At 39.0% G+C, this 25,903-nt stretch overlaps 1 long non-coding RNA gene across 2 annotated transcripts; it reads right to left on the reverse strand.

Annotated features, from left to right (window-relative positions):
- Positions 1–19,783: 19,783 nt before the first annotated feature.
- LOC110902726 lies at positions 19,784–22,851 on the reverse strand. 2 transcript variants are annotated; one of them, XR_004875665.1, is made up of 4 exons: positions 22,308–22,851; positions 22,046–22,219; positions 20,955–21,030; positions 19,784–19,966 (listed from the first exon to the last, which is right to left on the reverse strand). It is a non-coding gene; the product is annotated as an uncharacterized LOC110902726 (long non-coding RNA). The 2 variants fall into 2 exon arrangements; XR_002571365.2 differs by having other exon boundaries at positions 20,955–21,041.
- Between the last annotated feature and the right edge of the window lie 3,052 nt (positions 22,852–25,903).

Raw genomic sequence — 25,903 nt, forward strand, 5'->3', positions numbered from 1 at the left:
GGGTATCGATGCATGGATCCCCTCACTGGTCGGGTCCATATTTCTCGTCATGTGATTTTTGACGAGCACGACTTTCCCTCCGACACCACCACCCCGCCCGACGCTTATCACTTCCTCGATGATGAAACCTACCCTTTCTTCGCTCCGATACCCACAGCCGCACCATACCCACCTTCGGCCCACCTGCCTATCGGCCCAAACCAACCCGTCCCCAACCAGCCTTCCACTACCCAGCCCACTCCTGTCGGCCCAAACCAAACCGTCCCCAGCCCGCCTTTCACTACCCAGCCCACTGTTAACCCAACCCCAACTCACCCGCATTCACCAAACCACTCACCGCCTTCTTCCCCAGCGGCCCAATCCACTTCCAACCGTCACCACATGTATACCCGATCCAAGGCTGGAATCTCCAAGCCTAATCCTAAATTTAACCTTACTGCTCCTTCCGTCAACCATAACATCTCACCCATTCCCACATCCCACCTCAAAGCCCTTCTAGATCCTAATTGGCTTATGGCTATGAACAATGAGTTTAATGCTTTGCAGGAAAATCAGACATGGGAATTGGTACCGCGACCGGAGGGGGTGCCCATTACACGTTGCATGTGGCTCTTTAGACATAAATTTAAATCCGACGGCGCTCTCGAGCGCTACAAAGCTCGGTTAGTGGTAAATGGCAAATCTCAAACGGTTGGCATCGACTGTCATGATACATTTAGTCCAGTCGTCAAACCCGCCACCATTCGCACAGTGTTAAGTTTGGCGGTCTCTCGAGCATGGCCCATTCACCAACTCGACGTCAAAAATGCTTTTTTGCATGGTCACTTAGAAGAAACAGTGTTTATGTATCAGCCACCGGGTTTTATTGACAGTCAACGTCCGAATCATGTTTGTCGCCTAAAGAAATCTCTATATGGTCTCAAGCAAGCCCCTCGTGCATGGTATACCCGTTTTTCGACCCATTTGTTGTCCCGAGGATTCCGCAGCAGTATATGTGATTCGTCGCTATTTATATATCAACATGGGACTTCCACGGCATACTTATTATTGTATGTCGACGATATTGTCGTGACCGCTTCTGATTCGACTCTTCTAACGTCAATCATTACTATGCTATCGCGGGAGTTTGCTATGACAGACTTAGGTCCGTTGCATCATTTTCTGGGGATCATTGTTACGAGGGACTCTACCGGGTTGTTCTTGTCCCAATCACAATACGCTCGGGACATCATACACCGAGCGAACATGACCGGGTGTAAACCTTGCGCCACTCCATGCGACACAGGTTCCAAATTAGGCGCTAATGATGGGGATCTGCTTACAGATGGCACTCTTTACCGCAGTCTAGCGGGCGCTCTTCAGTATCTCACATTTACAAGACCTGACATCACTTACGCGGTACAACAAGTTTGTTTATTTATGCATGCCCCACGGGAGCCACACTTTGCCTTTCTTAAGCGGATACTTCGTGACCTTCAGGGCACTATCGGTTTCGGCCTACACTTGTCGGCCTCCTCCACATCCTCTCTTATTACCTATTCTGACGCGGATTGGGGGGGCTGCCCTGATTCTAGACGCTCCACATCTGGGTACTGCATTTTTATGGGTGATAATCTCATCTCATGGTCGTCTAAACGCCAGCCCACCATTTCCCGCTCTAGTGCCGAAGCTGAATACCGTGGCGTTGCTAACGCGGTGGCCGAGACCAGCTGGCTTCGGAACCTTCTTCTTGAACTTCGTGTCCCAATCTTAAAGGCCACCATCATCTACTGTGATAATGTATCCGCGGTTTACCTTTCAGCAAATCCCGTGCAACATCAGCGTACAAAGCATGTTGAGATGGACATTCACTTCGTTCGGGAAAAGGTACAGATTGGTCATGTTAAAGTTTTACACGTGCCCTCCTCCTCGCAATATGCGGATATTTTTACTAAGGGTCTTCCTCGCACGCTTTTTGAAGAATTTCGTTCCAGTTTGCGCGTTCATCCATATCACGCTTCAACTGCGGGGGACTATTAGAATATGTAAATATTATGTATCCATTATATTAGGAGATAATTATGTATTTGATATGTTTCCATATCTCTTGTATTGTATCTACCCCTATTTAAAGGGATGTGATTATTGAATGGAGGACACGAATTATTCTTGATCCATAAACACTTTTAAGTTTTAGGCTAAACACAGATTTTAGCTAGGATTTAGGCCCATATTTACACACATTAAATCCATTTCACAGGCCCATATCATATATCTGTATATATTTTTCTTTAAAATATGGAGGCCCTATAGATTTGGTGGCCCAAAGCCCAAGCCTCAAAATACTTAAGCTTGGGCCGGCCCTGATTCTCTCGATTGCCACCTCCCGAAGGCCATTAGGTGGTGTTCTCTAGCGGTACTGCTTGTCACCTCAGCTCCCTATTACCCGCTGGTTCATGTGAGCATTCCGTCCACCCTAATAATAAAAATAGAGGCCTTTTAATCTTACGTTAAGGCCATCCCTTGGGTTATATTTATATAGTATAAAATACCATGTAATATAGTCTTACTACACATGAGTGATAAAGTATAACAATAGATCGCCCTACAATTTTTATTATAATACTGTTTTATGGTTTCAAACACTTTGCATCATAAGTATTTATTGTTCATTTGATCTGCAAAATACATTAGTAATAGTAATAGTTTTGTAATTGAGTAAAAGATTTAATATTCAAAGTCAAACATAACAACTAATGGACGTGCCAATGAGCTTCTGGTGCATTAACAGTACCGTAACCTTTTAAAAGGGAGGTCCTTGTTCGAGTCTTGCCTGCCTAGAGCAAAATTGCTTTGAGACGAGTCAGTGGTTTTACTATAGTGGGTCTTCGGGCGGTGAGATTCCTCTGGAATGATGACGGGTCGGATCACCAACATCGTCTGCGTTCGCGGGCGTGGATGATCTTTTGCCATTGGATTTACCCAAGTAATCGGTTGTAATCTTTAGAAAAAATAACTAATAGATGTTTTAGTTAGTTACACTCAAATGGTAAATTCCTATCCGGCTGAAAACGTATTTACCTAAAAGTTTGACCCAGAATGACCGGGGGGAGGGGGGTCGAAAACGTATATACCTAAAAGTTTCTATAGAACCGGAGGGTCGAAAATGTATATACCCAAAAATTTCTATACGAAAACTACATATATAACACTAATGAGCGAAAAGTTCAAGGGGTCAGGCGCCTCTCCCTGCCCCTTCTATACTTCGCCCTTGTAAACGAGGAAGAAGAAACAAGTGGGGTTTTGGTTTCAATATATCCTATTAATATTTTCTTTTATTTATCTACCTTAAAGGGTTATTTGGTTTCTTTAATTGTAAGGGTATTTTAATCATTTTACAAGAAATCAACGTGGTTTTTCAAAGTCCGCTAGCGTCAAGTTCTGTTTGTTTTATAGTTCATTAAATAGTGAGAGCCAAGCCTGTAATATTTGAAAAGTTGGATCAAAGTCATACCTTGTACACACCAAACTACCAAATGACCATTCGTGTAATTGTTTTATGCAACTAGAGGTGTTTTGGCCAATAGGTACTTTTAATAGGAAAAGAGTACTCTAGGACAAAACCAAATATAACATTAATAGAAAAAAGAGTATTCTAGAAAAAAAACCAAATTATCTATACATATAATAAAAGAAACCACTTTGAGAACACTTGTCATCATATTAGGCCATGTCTTATAAATAATTATAATTTTAGTTTAATCTCTTCTAATTAGTTACAGATAATCGTCCTACTAAATATTACTGTATTTATTTTAATTATTACTTTTATATTTATCTATTTACTTCAAATTTCAAACTTAGTTCATTCGATCGTTTTGGCTACAATTTGGAGAATGTGGAGTGCTAGAAATTCTATGGTCTTCGATAATAATTTCATCCCTATTATGAAGACGATCGATCAGGTTAAAGAAGACTCCTTCCTTTGGATTTGTAACAGAGCGAAGATTAAAAAGATTTCGTGGGATAACTGGATTGCTTTTGATGTAGCTGGCAGTTTCTAGTTTGGTCGTTTCCTTTTCTTGTTGTTTTTTCGTCTGTTTTTGTTTCCCAGTTTCTTGCTGGCTCTTTATATATATGTATGTATATATATATATATGTATGTATATATATATATATGTATGTATATATATATATATATGTATGTATATATATATATATATGTATATATATATATATATATATATATATATATATAGGGGAAGGTTCAAATGAAAACCACTAGTTATTGTGAAAACTAAAAAACTAACTAAAACCCACTAAAAAGGAGGGAGGGAAGACTTTTAATGAAGGAGGGGTAAAATTGGAACAAAAAATATATAACTTTTCAAACATTTCTCATTTCTCCATACGTTATCATTTTAAAACAAAAATGGCACCATAAGATCACAAATTTTCTTGTCTTTCATTCAAGTATATTCGAGCATATTTTTTAGACATAAAAAAAGATTTATGGTGTCGTCTTGTTTTCAATACTATTATTATAGTAGTGCACATGTGCAATATAACATGTACTACAATGTGCATTACATGCTTAAAATTAGTTTTTTGATTCTAGTTTAGCTTTTAGGGTTAGTTTTTTTGGAGGTTTAGGATTAGGATTAGGTTTTTGGGTGTGGGGGGGAGGGGGGTTTAGGTTTTTGGGGGGTGGGGGTGGGGGGGGGTTAGGTTTTTTTCGGGTTTATGTTTAGGGTTTAGTTTTAGGTTTTCGGGAGGGTGGGGGTGGGGGGTTTAGGTTTTTTTTTTTTTTTTTTTTTTTGGGGGGGGGGGTTAGGCTTTTGGTGGGAGGGTGAATTTAGGTTTTGGGGGGGGGGTGGGGGGTGGGGGGTTTAGGTTTTTGGGGGTGTCGGTGGGGGGTGAGTTAAGTGGTTTAGGCTTTCCGTATTAGTGCACATGTGCAGTACAACCAAATTTTTTTTTTTTTGAAATTTTTTTCCATATATAAAAAGTAGCGATTTTTCTAAAAAAATTGTAAAAAAAAAAAAAAACTTTTTTGTATGTTATTTTAGGTTTTTTTAGGCTTTTTTAGTTAGTTTTCGAGTTTTCACAATAAAAGTGGTTTTCATTTGAACCATCCCCTATATATATAGGATAGGAGTTGGCCAGAAAGTCCAAATTTCCTAAAAAGTGTAAAAAGTCATAAAACACCCTAATGTCAACCATAAAACACACCAAAAACCCACAAATAATATGATGAAGATTACTAAAACATCATGTATGTGGGTTTTGTGTTGTGTTTTAGATGTTAAGGCTCTGATTGTGAAATGACAAATATTATTGTGTTTTATGTTGTTTAGCATTGTGTGTTTTATATTCATAGTTCTACGATGGTGTGTTTGAAGTTTTTATGGACTATTAGAGTTTGAATACGGTGTTTTAGTAATATTCATTCTATTATTTGTGAGTTTTAGGTGTGTTTTATGCCTGAAATTATTGTGTTTTATGACTTTTTACACTTTTTAGGAAAAACACACTTTTCGTAGGATCCCCACTCTATATATATATATATATATATATATATATATATATATATATATATATATATATATATATATATATATATATATATATATATATATATATATAAAGTGATTTGCCGTTAAAAAAAATACTATATATTAAAATTAAAAGCTAATTAATAGTAATTTTAATATTATAATAATATATAGTTTTTTTAATACTTTTATTATTTTAATATTATAATTATAATAATAGTTATTTTCTTTACTTTTTAATTTTAATCATTTTTTAATATCACAGGTTGGGACAAGCTTGGTGTCAACCGGTATCGAGCTAGTACTGGTATCAAAAATACCGGTACGGTCCTATTCGGTATCGGTACATGAAGGTAAAAACTGGCACTAGTACAGAAAACGCCAAAAGTTAGTGCCAAATAGATATTGGAAATCTTTTGCTTCGGAAAATTCAGTTCTGCTACCCGGTATCATTTGTTCATAACATTAATAACATTAATAGAAAAAAGAGTACTCTATAAAAAAACCAAATAACATTAATGGAAAAAAGAGTACTCTAGAAAAAAACCAAATAACATGTGTTAGAAAAGTATGTCGACTGACAATGACAACATTTCCCTATCAAACTTTGATTTTATTATTTTCTTTAATGAGAATAACATATAAATTAATATTGTGTACGACCATTAAAATGTACATTTTCTTATAGACGTGTCTACTCTATAATCTTGAAAGGGATTGTAAAATCAATGTGATTTAAATACGAAAATCCATCAAAATAATCATCTTGATCAAGATATTTTTTTTTCCTACATTACAACACTAGAATTATCACCCGCCGTAATGCGGCGGGGATTCATTAGTTATATATCATGTTAGATAAAAGACAAATGTTTCTCACATGACCACGAGCCTGTGTGTAAAACCGAGAAAAAATTAACTAAGTCGATCTCTGACTCGCACGCTGCGACAGACCTATTAAACGGAGAAAAATAGACGCGCTGCGACGGACATGTCAAACAGGAAAAAAAAATAGATGAAAAAACGTTGAACCCCACACGCATGTTGCGGCGTGTTAAGTCGGAAATTTAGAACGACACGTTAAATGAAGAACATATGAAAGATAAAAAGTATATAAGAGACTAAAGTTGAAAGTAAAAAAGTGTTGAGATTAAATTGTAAAAGATGAAAATTTTTGGGTTGAAAGTAAAAAAAATTAAAGGGGTTAAAATGTAAAAGATGAAAACTTTTGAATTAGAAGTGAAAAATCAAATTAATCAAAGGGGTTAAAATACCAAAGATTGAAACTTTAGACTTAAATTTGCTAAAGATTGAAACTTTAGAGTTAAAAAAGAAATCAATTAAACAAAAGAGATAAATAGATTTAGTTAAATTGATGTTTAATATTATTATTATTATTATTATTTAACAAAAGAGATAAATAAAAAATAAGGGTGAGAAATTACTAGAGAATGACACGTGTCCAAAAAGGATTTTTGTTTATTAGTATAGAAAGATACTAACAATCAAAATATCAATAATTTTGTCAAGATAAATACTAGGTTTATGTTTCGCCAGCGTTGCGGAGCGGTAAGCCGAATATTTCTCAGTTTGATAACATGCATGCCTGTGTTTCGGATATTTGTACATACTACTCATAACACAATCTCAATAAAATTGACATCAAGACGTAGATAAAAAATATGGTCGTCAAAGAATTTTTCTTTAACTAAGTTTAGAAATTGTAGAGTAATTTTATTAAAGTCCAGGAATAGCAGCGTTTGTCCACTAATAGCAAACAGTCACTATTCCCCTCAGGTTGGTTCGTCACGGTAGTAAGAGGAAAAGTGTAACGCTTCGCATTTTGTACTTTCGTTATTTAAAAAGTGTAATCGTATTTCTATTTATGGAAACTTGTATTCGTACCATGTTCGTATTCCATTTCCAGTTTTGTAATTCGAGGTTTGATCATAATGAAATTCATATTTTATACATACTTGTTATATATGCAATCAATCGTTTAAATACATAATTATTTGCAAACCGACACTCGTTATACAAGCAAATACTCGAACATACATTAGTGGTACTCGAAATTATACTTACTTGCATCTTACATACTTGAAAACATGCTAAATAGGAAAGTTATTGCATAAAATAATAAGGAAATCAAAGTTCAGGGGTCAAATGTGAAAAGAATGAAACTTCAACGGACAAAAGGGACGCCGCGCTACGCGACATCCTTCCTCCTTTCCTGTCACGTGACGCCACTGTGACAACTCGAGTTTCCAAGATTCCTTATTCGCATTTATTGCACGTTGACTGTTTAGTTGCTTGATTGATTTCCTTGTAACTGTACACTGGATTATAATTCGAGATGATTGTTTGATATGCTATGTGTTTTGTATAAAGGGGTTTGGTTTGTGAACTTGTAAACTGTTTAAGACTTGGACAACCCGACGAAACACAAGTGTGTCTCGCCATAACTCACACGACGAAACAAGTAGTGTTTCGCCATAAGCTCCTCCGACGAAACAAGTGTGTGTTTCATCACACACATCTCGACGAAACAAGTGTTTCGCCGGCCCAACGATTCGCCGAGGCCCAGTAACGGCCCAGTACGTTACACCGAGTACTTAACTAATTCTACGGGTTATTTGTTACAATTTTAGCGAACAAGAAACCCTAGAGCTCCCTTTTCTCTATTGACGGCGATCGTGTGTCCCCGAAACCCCGGATCGATTAAGTTATCATTTTCATCCTTCGTGGTTAGCGTTTAATCCTTGCGTGATTGTTTGACTTATATCTTTGTTAACTATTTACTTGAAATCGATGAGATTTGATGCTAAATAACCTTGTGTTCATGTTTGGTTGATAAATTGACATCACTAGGATATGCTCTATCGGTTACAATTTCCGCGCATCGAGATCGTATTGCTTGTTATTGTTGATCAGTATAGGATATTGATAATGTTGAAATCTGTGAATGTACTCTCATGCAATGGTCAACATATGTGCTAGTTTGCCTAAGATCAACACATGATTATGTTAGGATTGGTACTATATAAGGGTAGTCAATGATATCGATGATTTCTGATGATTTAGTTGTGATGATTTCTATGCTGTATGATTACTGTATGATCGATGATGCTGATGACGGCTGTTAGCAATGATTAGGGTTTTCTGTAATTAACTGTTATGCGACGTAACTGATACTTGTAACGAAACGAACAACGCCGAAACTAATATGGTGAAACAAATGTGTTTCGCCGAAACCACTTAACGACGAAACAAACACGGCGAATCAAGTGTGTTTCGCCAAAGACATCACGACGAAACAAAGGGATGTTTCGTCGAAGGGAAGTAACGACGAAACAGGGGGTGTTTCGTCGAATGGGTAATCTGCACAGTAACATAGTTTAAATCTGTTAAGACTTAACTGGGTTAACTAACTGTTGTTAGATGATACGCCTGACTTGTATGATTTTGAATACGTGTTTAGTGCTACTTGGTGATCATTGCTTCAATACCACTGTGATTGTTTAAGCATACGTGAACTTAGTGAACATAAACTGATTATGTATACGTGCGTACATTAGGACTTGACTGATTATTTGTGAGCGCATACCTTAGCATACCGAGCAAACCAAGGTGAGTTCACACTCTTACCAAGGCATGGGATTCCCGGGGGTTGGGAATGGGATTGAATGATCACATGTACTTACATTGTTACTGGAATTATGTACCACTGACCTCGTTAGGGGAAGGTCACTTATAGATACTGCTAGACTAGTGATACATGGGAAGTCCCCACTAATCTTCGCACACATGCCTGGAATGGCAGCGATACAAATACTAATCTTCGCACACATGCCTGGAAAGGTCGCGATACAAATACTAAACTTCGCACACATGCCTGGAGGGCCGCGATACAAATATAACTAGTCTAGAATACATGGGAAACACCCACTAATCTTCGCAAACATGCCTGGAGGGCCGCGATACAAGTATATACGATACATGGTTTACTAAACAAACATACGGTTTACGAAATGAATGCTATAACTAAACAATCAACTGTGAACTCGCTCAACTATGTTGTTGACTTGTTGTTACATGCCTTGCAGGTCAATAGATACACATGGAGCTTGCACGGGGAGGCGCGGTCGTTGTGGACATGGATCGTGGATGCTTTGTTAAACATTTATGACATTTCAAACTTATTACTTAAGTTGGTTTTTACATTTATGCTTCCGCTACACACCTGATTATGTTTTGGTTTTTGAACACCTTTCGTATTGATGAATGAATTTTACTTAATACTTATAATGTTCAATATGATTGGTGGCTTGATCCTGGTCATGTCACGCCTCCATGCGGTGGTACTCCGCGTGTGGATTTTGGAGGTGTGACAGATTGGTATCAGAGCCATTGGTTATAGTGAACTTGGTTTTAATAAGGGGGAAAAGTTTTATTAAAACCAGACTATAACCTGTACAGTGCTCAACGATCCACAACGACGCTTCGCTCCACGTGCAAGACTCAACACTATAGGTACTACTATTCATGTTTACATTACCTACTTGCTAGATTACATAGAAGTTTGCTCATGGTATGCTTAGATAAACGTAACACCTATTGCCTGAGAACACTTGTGTGCTTACTCTCTTCTGTCATCGCATTTTTCGCGAACCTCTCTTACTTATGTTGCCTTTGATATGAAGATCATGGCTGGACGCATTAACATGACACAAGCCCAATTGACGGCTCTGATTAACGAACAAGTTGCTGCGGCACTTGCAGCCGCACAAGCAGGAGGTATACCCTGCAGTTGTAACTCACTCTAGGATCCTTAGATCCTACACTCCTAAACCAATTCTTGTGTTTAACCTTGTCCTGATTCTTATACGCAACAGGTCAACACGCTCAGCAACCTGTTTGCACTTTCAAGAATTTCATGGACTGTCGTCCTAGCACATTCAGTGGCACTGAAGGAGCAGTTGGACTCCTCCATTGGTTTGAAAAACTCGAGCCCGTCTTTGAAATGTGTGAATGCCCTGAGGCTCGCAGGGTGAAGTACGCCACTGGTACTCTAGAAGGCATTGCGCTGACTTGGTGGAACGCGCAAGTTCAAATGTTAGGGTTGGCAGCTGCTAACGCCACCCCTTGGAACGATTTCAAGGAACTGGTCAAGCGAGAATACTGCACACAAGATGACATCCACAAGCTAGAAGTGGAGTTCTTCAATCTGAAAATGACGGGGTCAGAGATTGAGGCTTATACAAAAAGGTCAAACGAGCCGGCCATCTTGTGTCCAACTATGGTGGACCCTCCTATCAAGCGTATTGAGTTGTATCTCAAAGGGCTAGCACCGGAAATTCAAAGTCATGTGACATCGGCCAACCTTGATAATATCCAGGATATTACACGTCTTGCTCATCGCCTCATAGACCAGGCAGTGGAACATAACAGGCTGCCTAAGCGTATCAGTGCTACTACCACTACTACTACTTCCGCTGCTCCCAGTGACAACAAGCGGAAATGGGATGGGGATTCCAGCAAGGGTTCAGCTACAGCTCAGTCTCAGGTACAACAGCGAAAGACTGATAACTATCAGAGCCCTGGTCAGCAATTTTCTGGCAGTCAGAGACAGGGTGGATATCGAGGAAACCTTCCAAAGTGCAACACTTGCAACAAGCACCACAATGGCCAGTGCAATAAGGGTCGTTGTCAGCGGTGCCTCAAGATGGGTCATGAGACTAAAGATTGCAGGAGCTCACGACCTGCGAATTAGAATCAGCAACAACCACCACCTGCTCCACGAAACCAGCAGCAGCAACAGCAGCGATGCAACAGGGGATGCTATCAATGTGGTGCTGAAGGCCACTTCAAGCGAGACTACCCCCAGTTAAACCAGAACCAGAACAACAACAACAATAATCAGGGCTATGGGAACAACAACGGGGGAAACAATGATGGAAACAACGGCGCTAGGGGTCGTGCATTTGTGCTGGGTCAGGGTGATGCAAGGAATGATCCTAACGTGGTAATGGGTAAGTTTTTTCTCGACGACTTTTATGTTACTGTATTATTTGATTCGGGTGCGGATACCAGTTACATGTCTCTGAAAGTTAGTCAAATGCTTAAACGCGCACCAACCCCTTTTGAATACTAAGCATGTCGTAGAATTAGCTAACGGTAAAAGTCTAGAGGCCACACATATAGTTCAGGGTTGTAATCTTATCCTCGCTGGTCAGACTTTCTCTATCGATCTCATTCCCATAGCTCTGGGTAGTTTCGACATCGTCATTGGTATGGATTGGTTATCTCAACAACAAGCAGAGATCCTGTGCAAGGAGAAGATTATTCGAATTCCCCGTTCTGGTAAAGAACCTCTCGAAGTTCAAGGCGACAAGAGTGGTGCCGTGGTTGGCATTATCTCCTTCTTGAAGGCCCATAAGTGTTTGCGTAAGGGTCACACTGCCATTTTGGCACTTGTTACTGACGCATCAACGAAAGATAAGAGATTAGAGGATATCCCAGTGGTACACGATTTTCCTCAAGTGTTTCCTGAAGATTTACCTTGGCTACTGCCTCATCACCAGGTCGAATTGCATATTGAACTAGCTCCAGGAGCAGCACCAATAGCTCGTGCACCGTATCGATTAGCTCCAACTGAACTGGAAGAACTGTCTAAACAACTACAAGAGCTCTTGGATAAGGGTTTTATTCATCCTAGCTCTTCGCCCTAGGGAGCTCCAGTATTATTCATGAAGAAGAAAGACGGTACCTTCAGAATGTGCATTGACTACCGCGAACTAAACAAGGTGACCGTAAAGAATCGCTACCCTCTTCCACGTATTGATGATTTATTCGATCAGCTGCAAGGGTCGAGCGACTACTCAAAGATAGATCTGAGGTCAGGCTACCATCAACTGAGAGTCCGGGATGAGGACGTCTCCAAAACAGCATTCAGGACTCGTGATGTGTGTGAAATGCAATATATAAATTACATCAAATGAGACATAAAACTAACCCTTTTTAAGTACTAATGTTGGAAAAAGAGTGTTTTTGTCTTCCTTTTGTATTTTCAGGATTAAATGAGCTTAATTAACAAAAGAAGCAAAAAGACAGCTGAATCTAGCATAAATACAAGACAAGGAACATAAGTGGATTGCCCGACCCCTCGACAGCATCCTCCCAAGCAAAATAGAGAAGGCAGAAGACTGAACACGCCCCGTGCTCAGCCAGCACGGGGCCGTGTCCAAGAAGTAGCAGAAAAGACAAACCAGTAGAAGCTTTTATTGCCCACCACGGGGCCGTGCCCAGTGAACACGGGGGCGTGGCGAAAGTACTGCAGGCGCATTAATTGTAATTGCGAATTACAATTAATGAAGAGAGAGACTGTCAGACAGGCACGGGGCCGTGCCCAGCGGACACGGGGTCGTGCCCAACCTTCTGTTCAGCCTATAAATAGGAGTGCTTGGTTTCATTGCAACTCATCCCTTGTCACACCACCTCTCTAACACTTCATCCACCACCCACCACCATCACAACACCATCATCCACCACCATCATCCATTGTCCATCATAGAGTGTGTGAGTCGTCTCGGGATCCAAGATTGATCGTAAGAGTTCTTGACAATCAAGGCCATGTTTGCCTAAGTCTCTTACATCACTTGGTGAAGACATGTGTTTAGTATAATACTTTTTATTTTTAATCTTTTGCACTTTTTATTTGGTTTTGTATTAATGACTTTAATAACTAGTTGCTTATGTTGAAGGTGACTTTTCCTTATCGTTTGTCCGTGGTGTCTTGGCGTTATTTTACTGTCTATATAAAATAAAAGATTTTCACCATTCATATCTCCACGGTCTATATAGAGGTATGTTGGCTACCTGGTCGGGGGTTAAGGGAACGGTTTGGTAAGGGTCTTGCCCTTGTTCAGCGTTTAGAGGTCCTGCAAGGGACCTGGGTCAAATTTAGTAGGATCTCCTTCAATGCCCATAGGTATTGGATGGCAGGGATCCAAACTCTTTGACCCCCTCATAAGTTAACTACTATTAATACTATAACCCGGCTATTTAGGACTGTATCCCAACTGCCTCAGACTACTTAGTCGAGGGTAACGTCACCTCACCATAATTTGCATTAATAAATTAATTCATTATCTTTCAATAATCCGACCCTTTAGGATTGTATCCTTGCTGACTCAAACTACTGGGTTGAGGGTAACGTCGCCTTCAAAAGAGGGGCCTACTACAATAACTAAGATAATCTCTTAAACAAGTGCAAAAGTGCGAAAATAATCAAAATTTATACTAATACATGAGTCAGATCCAAGTGATTCATCTTGTCTATCTGTTTTTTTTTTATTTTATTTTTCAGTATTTAGTTAGCTTTTATTTTCTTAGTTTAAAAATCTTTTCCAACATTGATTTGGTTAGACGTTGAGGATAAACCGGTACTAAAAGCTCTTGTGTCCTTGGACGACCTCGGTATCTTACCAACACTATACTACGTCCACGATGGGTGCACTTGCCCATATGTGTGTTTAGTGTTAGTGAATATCGTGTTTTATAAATTTAAAACTTGGCTAAAAGTGTAAAAAGGGCTTAAAATATACATCTAAAACATATACACACTGACACGCATCAAGTTTTTGGCGTCGTTGCTGGGGACACAAGGATTTTAAGAAAGTTAGGAATCAACGGCCTAATCATATTTTTATTTTTTTTATTTTTTTAGGATTTTCTTAATTTTTCAGCTTCTGCAGAGCTCAGCACGGGCCGTGCCTGCTGAACATGCCCCCGTGCCCAATCATTGGAACTGGCAATCTTGTTTTAAGTCAGACAGTAAGCTAAACACGGGGCCGTGCTCACTCAACACGCCCCCGTGCCCAAGATTCACTTACTGAAAACAGAATCGTTAGATCCTGGCGGTTGGTAATTTCTGACACAAACATGAGTGATGGTAATTTTTTACTTTCGCCAGTCTTATGGTAAGTGGTGTCAGTTATGTGGAGGCGAACATAAAGAATTAGAATGTTACTTTCTAAATTATAAGCCCCACTACATAGACCCACCGACTCCTTATAACCTTAAGAGGGGCGAAAGTAAAAATAATCACTATCTCTCCCTCGAATGCGCCTAGCCAGATATTTTAGGAGAAATGCTCCTTGATGAGTTATTTCAACTAGAAGATCTAATTTTAAATTGGTCAAAAGAGCTTAGGAAGGATTTCATTGATCCACCCCAAGACGATGACCATGAAGAAATGTTGGGATCGCATTCCAACAACCTCGTTGCTTCCAAAAATACCTTCATACCTAGCGAAGACTTGGACGATAGTCGTCCCTGTGCCGATTGTGCCTTGAAGGACTCTCCATCGACTTTGTTCGGTGCATACATAGACCTGAGCGATTCGGCATATACCTTCTTTAACGAGAGCCCGGGAAAGGGTTGGACTTGTCCACCTAGAATAAAAATAGGAATTACCCTCACCGACAACCTCTTGCATTCTCGCCTTAGTCTAGGACAATTAAGGTATCTTAGGCACTTTGGGGTTGTTCCAACCAGTCAGGAACCACCCGATGCCATTAAGTTCCTTAAAAACTAGACAAACTTCATAACCAGCCTCTCGACACGGGGCCGTGTCCAGCCAACACGCCCCCGTGTTCACCAAAAGATTCGCTTCTGACCCTTACGTCAGAATACGGACAAACTGTGTCAGAATTTAATCTGCACACGGGGCCGTGTCCAGGATGCTGTCGTTTTCTTTAAATGCAGCGAAGAATTCTGCACATTTGGACCAACTTGGGACAAAGATTTGAAGGAATCTTCTCTCAACTATCCTAGGTAAGTTCTAAAAGAAGGTTCCAACAAGCCATCTTGTCCTTTCCTCTTTTAACCATTTCCTACTTCTTCATCTTTCTCCAAAAACCTCCATTAAAGTTTGAATTTTCAAGCTTTGTGGTAGGGATTGATGAGTTTTGTTCAAGGAATCGTAGTAAAAATATGTTATATAACATTGTTTTAAGTTACTAATGTTTGAAAAGACCCCACAAGTTCAGCAAATAACTTAAAACTTCAAGTTTCCTTGCTCCAAAATTCTGCAGAAAGATGAACACGGGGCCGTGCTCAATGAGCACGGGGCCGTGTCCGGTCTACTGTTTCAGAGAATAAACTATTTTCAGTTTATTTTTCGTAGAATGTCGAGTGAAAACAGCGAAACATCTTCCGTGCATTCATCAAACAGCCGAAGAGGAAGGAGGCCCTCCATTGAAGCTACACTTGTACACTATGTAATAGCATTAAGGGAGGCTCTCGACGAAATGACGTCAGTAGAGGAGGTCCTAATCGACCGTATTAACGATCTTACGGTGGGACTCGAAAGTAGCTTCCAAGAGAGTAACCTCTTGCACCAGAGGTTAAATATTCTTGTAACACCACCAATGGAACCAGTCCTCCCTCAACAGGATTGGAACCTGGCGCTCGAAGCTAACAACCCTATCGGGTGGGACGGCATTCCGGCGGAACCTCCGATGGAGCACCAGCAAGAGATCCCGGTGGAAATCGCAACTCCTCAAACTAACGCTAATGAGCCCTCTTTTCTCCTTCCAAGGGAGGTGGAGGAGTGGCTCGCCGACATATGAGGAAGGCCACACCCGGAAGAAGGAGTTCTATAAGGCCATATCTAACCAAGACTACTAGCTTCTTGGAAATTTTGCTAATTAAAATAAAGTATAGGCTAGAACTCCACGGTTTAATGCTTCTTGTGTTTTCTTATCTAGCTTAATATAATTTTAGGACTATGTAAGATCTCTCTATGATTTTAATGGAATGATGGTTTTAAGGTTTGAATGGTTCATAATAAATAAAACACACGCATGGTGGTAAAGGATGATAAGGGAAATGAGAAACATGGCCCCATGCATAAGAACAAGGCCACACGACAACAATTTCTCCATTACAGAAGGTTCAGCACAGGCCGTGACCAGCCCACACGGCCCCGTGCTGAACACCCTGCAGAAAAACGCCCAGTTCAGGTAACTGGACACGGGCCGTGTTCACCAGACACGCCCCCGTGTCCAGGCTTCTGTTTCTTTTCTTTAATTATCGTTAATGACACCTGAACACGGGGCCGTTCCCGGTCCCCACGGGGCCGTGTCCAGATTGCCAGTAACATAAATTTTTGCTTTTAACACCATATTACACATTCAATCAACCTAAAAATTTATTTTTGGGAGACATTGAGGACAATGTGTAATTTAAGTGTGGGGGGATGCTAAAACCTTGAATTTTGCAAGTCCTAATAACAAGCCTTACACAAAACTCTATTGGAACCGCTAATCACCCCAAATTTTTTTTCAAAAAAAATTTTCATTTTTTTTACTTGTCTAAAGTTTAAGTTGGGAATTCTAAGACTAACAAGGTTATATTTTTACAAATTTACAACCGATAGCGTCGTGATAAAAAGAACCAACATAAGAAAATTATGAACCGACATGACAAGCTTAGTTAAAATTCGATTATATATACTTGATCACATAGAAAAACCCATTTCCACAAAAAGTGAGTTTTGAGCCTTTATTGAGCATACAAATATACATCTTTACGCTAAATGCTCATTTTTTTCGTTTCTTGTGTGAATAGCCGCTTGGTTCTTACGACTCTAGAACTTGCCGCGACAATTCATTCCCGGTCCTTACCAACTTAAACCCAAGTAAGTAAATGATGGAGGCATTAGGACTAACCCTTTTTCTTTCAAAACCATTATTTTTATTTTTCTTTTCACCTACCCAAAAACTCCCCCTAGTTAACCCCTTTGAGCCTAAACCTTTTCATTTCTTTACCCTAAAACCTTTTTACCCACCAAAAACCCTTTTTATTCTTTACCCTTTATTTTAGTAACAAGCTCGGTTTTCGTGTGACTAAAAAAAAATTTACAATGAAGATAGAAATAAACAAACAAAGTTCCTAAAAAGCTTGTTTGAAGAAATACTTCATTGAGAATAAAAAGTCACTAAAACAAAATGTTTTACGAAAACCGACGCTTTTTACGCCTTTCGCCCTTTTCTACTAACCACTAACCCAACTACCCACCTTTAGCCCAAGCCTTTACCCAAAAAGTCCTCTTGATATTTACAAAGGTAAAAAGTTAAAAAGGAGGAGGATTGATTGCTTGGCAAGCCTATGGTAGGAATAAGTTCCATGCCGCTCTCGAGTGATTCACTAAAAATACACCTTCGGCCGAGTGTGAGTGATTTCTCCCGTGAGGTATGTGAACTTGTATATAAATGGAAAATTTAAAAATGCATGCTATGCCCAAATAAGTAATTTCTCTTATGAAATGTTCTAAATAAATCATAACGAATAGGATTGTAAATAAATAAAAATAAAACCCAATAAGGATCTTGGATTCCCGACACTCTATGACAAGCCAAAACCTTCTCTTCTACCCATTCCATTTTGGAGTGTAAGCCACATATTAAAGAGTTTTGCTTGAGGACAAGCAAAAATTCAAGTGTGGGGGTATTTGATGTGTGTAAAATGCAACATATAAATTACATCAAATGGGGCATAAAACTAACCCTTTTTAAGTACTAATGTTGGAAAAAAAGTGTTTTTGTCTTCTTTTTGTATTTTCAGAATTAAATGAGCTTAAATTAACAAAAGAAGCAAAAAGACAGCTAAATCTAGCATAACTACAAGACAAGGAACATAAGTAGATTGCCCGACCCCTCGACAGCATCCTCCCAAGCAAAATAGAGAAGGCAGAAGACTGAACACGCCCCGTGCTCAGCCAGCACGGGGCCGTGTCCAAGAAGCAGCAGCAAAGACAAACCAGTAGAAGCTTCTATTGCCCACCACGGGGCCGTGCCCAGTGAACACGGGGGCGTGGCGAAAGTACTGCAGGTGCATTAATTGTAATTGCGAATTACAATTAATGAAGAGAGAGACTGTCAGACAGGCACGGGGCCGTGCTCAGCCTTCTGTTCAGCCTATAAATAGGAGTGCTTGGTTTCATTGCAACTCATCCCTTGGCACACCACCTCTCTCACACTTCATCCACCACCCACCACCATCACAACACCATCATCCACCACCATCATCCATTGTCCATCAGAGAGTGTGTGAGTCGTCTCGGGATCCAAGATTGATCGTAAGAGTTCTTGACAATCAAGGCCATGTTTGCCTAAGTCTCTTACATCACTTGGTGAAGACAAGTGTTTAGTATAATACTTTTTATTTTTAATCTTTTGCACTTTTTATTTGGTTTTATATTAATGACTTTAATAACTAGTTGCTTATGTTGAAGGTGACTTTTCCTTATCGTTTGTCCGTGGTGTCTTGGCGTTATTTTACTGTCTATATAAAATAAAAGATTTTCATCATTCATATCTCCACGGTCTATATGGAGGTATGTTGGCTACCTGGTCGGGGGTTAAGGGAACGGTTTGGTAAGGGTCTTGCCCTTGTTCAGCGTTTAGAGGTCCTGCAAAGGACCTGGGTCAAATTTAGTAGGATCTCCTTCAATGCCCATAGGTATTGGATGGCGGGGATCCAAACTCTTTGACCCCCTCATAAGTTAACTACTATTAATACTATAACCCGACTATTTAGGACTGTATCCCTGCTGACTCAGACTACTTAGTCGAGGGTAACGTCACCTCCAAAAGAGGGGCCTACCATAATTTGCATTAATAACTTAATTCATTATCTTTCAATAATCCGACCCTTTAGGATTGTATCCTTGCTGACTCAAACTACTGGGTTGAGGGTAACGTCGCCTTCAAAAGAGGGGCCTACTACAATAACTAAGATAATCTCTTAAACAAGTGCAAAAATGCGAAAATAATCAATGGTTATACTAATACACGAGTCAGATCCAAGTAATTCATCTTGTCTATCTGTTTTTATTTTTATTTTATTTTTCAGCATTTAGTTAGCTTTTATTTTCTTAGTTTAAAAATCTTTTCTAACATTTTGATTTGGTTAGACGTTGAGGATAAACCGGTACTAAAAGCTCTTGTGTCCTTGGACGACCTCGGTATCTTACCAACACTATACTACGTCCACGATGGGTGCACTTGCCCATATGTGTGTTTAGTGTTAGTGAATATCGTGTTTTATAAATTTAAAACTTGGCTAAAAGTGTAAAAAGGGCTTGAAATATACATCTAAAACATATACACACTGACACGCATCAACTCGCTACGGCCACTACGAGTTTCTAGTTATACCATTCGGGTTAACAAACACGCCTGTGGTCTTTATGGATCTTATGAACTGTCACACCCCGAAATATCAGAGCTGGCGTGACTGGACCGCTATCTTCATTGCACAGCGGAAGCAAAAGGCTAAGACTTTTAAACAGTGAACGCCTGCTAGGTACTCGAATTTCCATGGGTTCTCCTATTCCAACCGTTCCTTAGTTTTTAAAATGCAACCTGAGAAAGAACATGCGAAAAAGTCAACATAAAGTTGAGCGAGTTCATAGTTTGTTTTGAAAAGATTTAAAATAAATCTTTTTGATAACCGGTTTTAAAGTTTTTGAGAAAATATAGTAAAATTATATTCTTGGCATGATATATGAAAAACTGTGAGTCTAGCCCACAATAGTCTTTGTGCATTGCACGAGAGAGTGTGGGCCGAGCCCAAACGAACCTTTGTAAGCAGGATCAGCGCTTCCTCTTACTTAGGTATAACTTGAAAACCGTTACTAAAGTTTGTAAATCCATGTACTTGTGAGTTTACATCAAATGAATCTTAAAAACATTTGAAAGTTCAGTTTATAGGTAGGTATGTAATGCGTCTATGAACATGTTGATCATTAATGTGTAGCTAAGACATTAATATGTGTGCCGACATAGGAAGCACTCAACCCGGTAGACGATTTAAGTGTCGATTCACTTCGACAGGGACACAAAAGCACTCTAAGTGGCCGCACAAGGACCGTGAGTGGGGCTCGCCCGTACCCGATAGATCTACCCCCTGTTCCGTGGTCCTTAAAAGGATTAATGGTGCCTAAGTTAGCGCCTATTCGCACATGATCCAAGAGTTCATTCCATAGCTTAATCATACCCTAGTTAATATGTATTTCAAAAGAAAAAGGGGGACATAAACCCATTAGGTTGTCTCGTTGTTCGTACGCAGACCAACCCAGTCCCGTTGTAGTAACTAGGACATTCCCGTCACTAGTCATGAAAATCATGCACGTTTGCGAAAATACGTGTTTGTTATGTAAAACCGGTATGTTTAGTATAAACCTTTCGTAAACCTTTCAAGTTCGTTGAAATTCATTTGGAACATGGTTTATAAATATGTGTTTTCCTTCATTGAAATAGTGGTTGCTTTTGCAAAAAGTTGCATGTCTTTCCACTCCCGAAAACATTTTTAAAAATGTAAAACCGTAAAAAGTGGGGGTTATGAACTCACCTTGACATTCCTGTGCAAAGCTAGCCTAGCGTGTTTCCGTAGTGCCGTTCCAAGAACGTGAATCGCTAGCGTGCAACTATAGTATTCCTAACAGGGAATAACTTATCAGTTTCTAAATAAATGTGGTAACTAAACCACGTGTCACCGAGCTCTACCGAATCGTTAACCGAACGATTTGACGGTACGTTGATAACTTAATAGAAACGATTAAGTTATACTCGTTAAGTATCGTCTAATGTCGGTAATAGTTACTAAGTTTTGGAAGTACTTAGCTTCCAAAAGATTTAAAATATAAAATTATATATTTCTATAAAAATATGTAAATATATCGATAAAAGCGCGTTACTCGTCTCGAGAAGTTATACGTGTATGTCTCGAGTATTCCTATGAAAGTGGTATATAACAAACTCGTATTATGCCTCGCGTCGTAGAGATCCGTCAAAATATATCCGTATACCGTTAGGCGTTTGAAATAAATATATAAACTATATTTATTTTATAAAAGAATCCGTATTGTTTGATTCTTGAAATAAATATATAAACTATATTTATTTTTATAAAAACGAATTTGTTTTGTTTGGTATTTGGAATAAATATAAAAACTATATTTATTTTATAAAAGGAAGACGTGTTCGGCGTTTAAAACAATATAAATAATTATATTGATTTTACAAAAGATTTGCCGAATTCTCGAAGTTTAAAATAGATATAATAACTATATTTATTTGTTGTAAATAATTTCCGAATCGTAGCTTTCGAAAGTTGTAAAGAGTTGTCGTAAGAAATACTATATTTGTATTTGTTTTTATAAAAGTTTCTCGGATCCAAATAGTTTCCTCTTATAATAACACGCATTTTGGTTTCGGATTTTCTTGAAAAACGGGCAGAGTTTCCTCTGTTTTTCGAATAACCCGACAATAAAAGTCGTCGTATTTTATCAAAACTCAACAATAAACCAATCACAATGTATACCCAATTTCGTCAAATTTTGTCAAAAAGCAAACTATATTAATTGGTCGGTTCGAGCTCGTTTTTCACGTATAAAAATAAGGAATAATTAACGTAAATAATATTCATCCTAAATCTTTTACCGAATCTTCATGTCGAAACGCCGAAAAAGAAGGTGGCTGAGTTGACCGGGTCAACTGAGTTGACCGGTTGAGTTGACCAAGTCAGCTCACTGTGTTGACCAGGTTTGACCGAACTACCCTCGAACCGAACCGAAACCCGAGTTAATCCGAACCCAAAACCGAACCGTCACCAACCTGGTCTTGAAATGAAATCACCATCATCACCATCGGACTTCAATAAAATAAAAAAAAAACGAGAAGTAAACCGAGAGGGGGGGTTTACCGTCAAACCAGTCGGACCAAAAGCACCATCATCGCCGCCACATCTCTCTCTTTCTTCAACAGGTCTCTCTCTCGTCTCTTCTGATCTATCTCTTTCTACATAGGAAGTGGGTGTGAGTGCGTGTCACCGGAAAAAAAATGGCCGGAAAAACAACATCCGCCGCCGCTGCTATCGTTGTTGCCGGCTCCGTCGTGCTCCGGCTAGAGCTCCGGCCGCCAGAAAAAAAAACGCGAGAGGGAGAGAACGAGCTGTGGGTGTGGGTTTTTAGAAAAGTTGAATGTGGGGCTAGGATTTGGGTGTATAGAACCGAGAGAACAGAAAATGATATTTAGAGGTTGGAGTGTGGAAGGCTTATTCTAAATACCTCAAGTCTTGACATGTATTGGACGACATGGTTTCCATAATTTAACAATTAAATAAAACCAAAGATGATGGTGATCGAGAGTTATTAGTTGGGTTTTGGAATTATACAAACTCTTGCAAAAAGATAGGTATGTACTTGCAGTAACTTAGGATAAAATAAATAACAAGTAATGAGATGGAGTGTGGATTTGTATAAAATGATGATAGAAGAAAAAGTATGGCCGACATCTTCATGTTAAAAGTCAAGGTATTTGCTTTTTGGTGGACAAGGATCATCATATCTTCTTACAAGACATGGTCTTTCAAACAAATGTATAGTATTTAAAAAAAATGAAAGAATTGTTGGATTTTGAGGGGGGCATTGGACGAGTTTATGGTGTAGTGTAAGTGTAATTTCTTTTTCATATATATAAGATGAATAATAAATCCGCAAGATGATTTTTTTTATATAATTACTAAATGCAATAGACCATGCATTTCCCCGGACATTGCTAGAATTTATGGACTCAGTTAACACGTAATTAAGTCCAAATGCACGTAACTAAATAGATAAATAGTGATTAGGTCGTACGGATTATCACGTAATTTTGCCGTTTGTCACATTCTCCCCCTGTTACAGAAATTTCGTCCTCGAAATTAAGACTATGTTATCTACTCAGAGTTGTGTCGTTCTCAGGTAAGTCCGAATAATACCAAAGTGAATGACCGCGTAATTAAGTCAAGACTTATTCAGATTACGTGAGTGAAAGGACATTTTGCATCAATAAGAACCCAGCGCTTCAACGGAGTTTGTTCCAGAAATCGATGTCAAGTGAACGAAGCGTAGTGGTACTATCACCAATGTGATCAAGTTTACGGGGTTCAATAAAAGAGGAATTTCGAGCAGTAGAATTTCAATTGAACGTTCACAATATGCAAATCAATTTTTGAGACAATAGAATTCACTACCAACGGAAACTTGCGTTGGTTGTTGTATGAATGAAACTCGAATTCAACAAATTCGTTTGACATGGAGACATGAAAATGTTCATTAATCGAACCGTTAAATGAATAAAATCAATGTGTTGACATTATCGAATTGCAAGGATACACCGAACTGAAATACAACCGTACCTGGTGTATCAACGTCTTAATACATAGTTGTATTAAGACTATTTGAGTGATCAGTCAAACAAAGAGCATACGTAGTTTCGCGTGAAGCGATTGATCGTGATTAGCGCAAGCTACAAGTTTATACTGACACCACAAGGTGTCGTAGTGAATGAAATAATTCAACAATAGCGGTGATCGAACAAGCATCACCGTGTTTTGCATGAAACGCTCGATCATGATTAGCCCAAGCTACAAGTTTATACCGACACCACAAGGTGTCATAGTGATTGAAATAATTCAATAATAGCGGTGATCGAACAAGTATCACCGTGGTTGAATTCAACTGAAGGTTCAACGAAGTAAATCTGAATGTTTGTTTCAAACAAATCTCATAGGATTTTCAATTGAAAATGAAGCAAGTAAATAATGTTTTCGAGCGAAGATGAAAAACAATGAATATCACAAATGTTTGCTCAATGGCGAAAGAACCGTTAAGAGGTACACCGAAATATGACATGAACTTGTGTACCATTATCTTAACACATGATTGTATTAAGACTGCATTAGTATGATAAATCGATAAAGCGGATTTAATATAAATAAACAAATAAATAATTAAATACGTGCATGATGTGAGCAACGAGATTAGCGCAAGCTTCAAACTTGTGAAAAACGCCACCACAAGGTGATTGTGATCAAAGAAACGATTAAATAAAGTCGAAGACCAAACAAGCATGTTATGGTTCAAAACAAATGAAGTGCTTGTTGGGATTATTTCGAATATGATGGGCTCTACCCATCATATGGACTCTTGAATCGAATATATATTACGAGCAAGTTCAATCAATTAAACTTGGATGAAACATAATCCAACAATGAATTCATGTATCAACAAGTAAGTTTCGACATGGCCACGACGAAAACCATGTATGCCACTTAAAAGAAAATGAGTTTTCCAATAAATCTGTTGACTCGATACCAAGGAGTCAACATTTTGCAATAATACGGTTTAGCTAGATCACAATGCAAGGAGTGAAGATAGCGAAATAATATTTGAACTTGATAAAGCAACAATTTCAAGTGAAGCCACATGCTTAACAAACAAAGCATGTGTAACATATGAATTCGTCAAGAATGAAGCAAATGAGTATTCGCTATTATGAAAGAAAATTTTCGTGATGCAATGACCATTAGAGGTAAGTAGAAATGAAAAAAAAAATCTACTCACTAGATGCAAAAGTCGGAATTTCAATAAAAGAAATTTAAGGACTTTACCTGGAATTTCGAACATAGCGTAATCGCCACTAATGAAATAGGGGGAATGCGGAGACGTGTGACTTCTTTTGCAACGCCCATAGTTGTGAGTCTCATTAGACCTAGTATCGATCGTTATGAAACCTTGTTTCAACGTACCTCAGCATGATTTGTGTTGCTTGCAGGATCACTTGGCAAATTGCCGCATTTCGATCCGTAGTTCTCCCGCTGACAGGATTAGCATCGTTCTTGTCGTGACCATTTGTGGTTTTCCCCAAGGCCTTGCCTCGAAAATCGTGTGTGATGTACTTCGACGTCCACTGACGTATAGTTTAAGTTTCATGTATACCTGTTCACTAGCATTTCGTTCTGCGTAGAATATGATGTGCTCCGACATCCGTTGATGTATAATTTGAGTTTCATGTATACTCGTGCGCACTAGCATTTCGTTCTGCGTAGGTTACCTGCTCTAGTAAGTAAGATAGCATAGACGACATAATATAATGGCGTTTGCGCGAGTTAATAGTCGCAGTTTCTAAGTGAGGACCTCTAATGAGTTTCGACGTAAGTTTTCCAAAGGTCCTAAATGCATGTTATCCAAAACTCTCAAAGTTTTGCTTACTATATGTAATCGTTTCATGTACCGTGTATCCAACACAACACTTGTGTATGTTTAAAACCAAAAGTGTTGACTCATTGTTTTCGGCAACGGTTGGAAACCCATATTCAGTCCTAGGCGTTCTGTATGTATTCAAAGTCTTAAAAATCTAAGTCCCCAAAGGAAAGTGAGGTTAAAGCCTAGGTATCTCTACACAGAAACCTAATTCGCTGAAACCTATAGCTCTGATACCAATCTGTCACACCCCGAAATATCAGAGCTGGTGTGA

Source organism: Helianthus annuus, chromosome 13 (assembly GCF_002127325.2).
Source record: "Helianthus annuus cultivar XRQ/B chromosome 13, HanXRQr2.0-SUNRISE, whole genome shotgun sequence".
NCBI lineage: Eukaryota > Viridiplantae > Streptophyta > Magnoliopsida > Asterales > Asteraceae > Helianthus > Helianthus annuus.